This window comes from Gadus morhua, chromosome 21, assembly GCF_902167405.1.
Source record: "Gadus morhua chromosome 21, gadMor3.0, whole genome shotgun sequence".
NCBI lineage: Eukaryota > Metazoa > Chordata > Actinopteri > Gadiformes > Gadidae > Gadus > Gadus morhua.
This window is the reverse complement of record NC_044068.1, coordinates 18,538,081-18,540,580: the sequence shown is the minus strand read 5'-3', so window position 1 is coordinate 18,540,580 and position 2,500 is coordinate 18,538,081.

The following is a 2,500-nucleotide window of genomic DNA, read 5'->3' as shown; positions in this document are numbered from 1 at the left end:
GATAGATAGATATAATTCCTTTGTTAACAGCCCAGCATCAGTGTAAAATGATAAGGATAAGATACAATACAATCAAAATAAGTGCTAACGAAAACGAAAATATATGCTTAAGTAAATGGTCAAGTAAAGAAAATGAGAACAAACAGGGCAAACTAAACAAACAGATATATGTTTTTATGTTATGTTTTTTTATCATGTATGCAATGTTAAGAAACATAGCGAAGGAGATAATGAGGGGTTTCATTCAGCCTTCTTTGTTTTGCCATGTAAACGCGAGAGCATAAGGCTAAAGTGGACCGAGGTGTCGGGGCTCGTGAATTATCCAGTTCACCCCCCTGTATCGCACCTGCCCGGCCCTGCCAGGGTTGCCTAGCATCAGAAAGTATTATGAGCTAGCTTCATCAGGTTACAAACAATGTGTCACAGCCACAGGGAAGCCTGAGAAGATGAGTATTTGTTTAACTTTTTTGAATTGACAAAAAACTAAAAGTTGTTAATGATTACAAAGTACCTATAGGGGAAAAAAGTAAATGTTTAAACCTACAAGTTACACCCAATGCACACAATGAGTACTCCATTCCTGAATACAACTCAGTAGGTCTATACAGACTTCCAGCCCCAATGCGTTGATCAGTGACCCTCAACCAGCAGCCTGCTGACCTGTACTGCTTGTGTACCACTGGCCACCAGGTCACAGAGGTTTAGGAATTATTTAGTCTTTAAAAAATAATGTCAAATACTTTGCTTCTATAAAATTATATGTTCTATCATAATTTTGTACAGTTTATTTGTATTCCACGAAATTCAATATAACTGTATAATTAGTAACTGGGAGTCATTCATCCAATTACAGTTGCCCAAATATGTGTGTATATGTTTGCATTGGGCGCCCAAAACACAAATGTCTGAGTAAAGGTAATTCACAGCGTGACAAATACCTGTTAGTATGCATTTTTTTGTGAACTTTGTGAACTACATCCCAGCATCAATATTTGGTCATGACTTTACATGGCTCAGAGAGGTATGTTATCAATACACTTCAAATTTGTTGTGGGGAAAAGATGCGTTTAAGGATATGGCAAAGAAGCAGACTCATAATGTTTGATTGATTTGTTTGATGAGTTAGAGTTTGACATGGCACAATAATTACATTCTAAGTGGGATTACATTCTGTTTAATTGTTTGAGGATTGAGCGACTGCCACTTTCCATTAACTGTTTGTTACACTTCCTGTGTTTAATCAATTAGATGAGGCACGTATATGATGATGATGATGGCCAAACCTATAGTAGCAGAGGGTTGTTTTTTAATGTTAGCTTTGTTTAATATTACACAACCCTTTAGCCATTACATTGCATTAACTAAGGTGCTTCGAGAACAGGAATACATTTAATTTACATTTATTGATACAGATGTCATTATAAAGAGTGAGCATTATAAAAAGCCTGCACATTGACAAGTTGATTTGTTTTCAAGTGTCTCACTCTTTTAGTTGGATCTTTGGAATCCTATGGTAGGCTAAATTCTTTAAAACTAAATCTTTCACTTTTTGTGCCAAATTGCATAAAACTGCCTCACACTCAAGCCAACACCAGATAGCTCAATGTGTTATTTAAGTTCTTCATTATTTTGGGTAATCTCTAGATGGCTCATTATTCGAGATTTCATATTTTGCTGCGCTGTGATAATATTTTGAAACTAAAAAAGGAAACAATCTTTGGGATGAACGATGTGAAGATGTGATTCCTTTAAATTTAAAATAACAACATTAATGTGGTTTTAAGGAGAAAGCTGGAAACAGCCCGTGATATATGTAGAAAAGTATTTTACAAAGAAAAAAACTGTATAATTGCACTATTGATGCTAAAGTATTCTATCTAGATTCGATCAATCCTAAGTGACATGTTGTTCACATTCCGATTTTAAGTATAAAACAATGTTTGATGCTTGTACTTGAATGAGTAATTGAATGAGTCTTGAATGAGTGTTGAATCATTTAGTATGTAATATCCAAAAGCAACTCCAATTTGTTTGAAGGATTTATAAATCAAAAACAATTCATGTGCTAAGATCACAATTTACAAGACACTTGTAAATTTAAATGAAACAGGGATGGAGGGGGAATTAAGAGGCCTTAGCCCAACATTATGAAGTGTATATAGACTATTCACCAATGCAAAAAAATGGCTTGGGACATCTTTAGCCAGATGGTCAGTAATGTTTCTGCTTTGTATATTATTAATGTGTCTCACCGTGTCATTTCTGCTTTGGGATGATTCATTCTAACAAAACCTGAGGTGAAATGATTAGCAATGATGACCTCGATTTACGAGGCGCCGTGTATGGGCACTGGAAGTTGTATTTATTTATGTAGGCTTATCCCTTTTCTCCGGTTTGAATTAGAAATGCTCCTCAAAGATTCTCTGCTTCATATCAAGTGGCAAGCCGCGTAGCCATGGCAACCAAATACAAGGAAAGATTTTCAACCACGCTTCCAGCA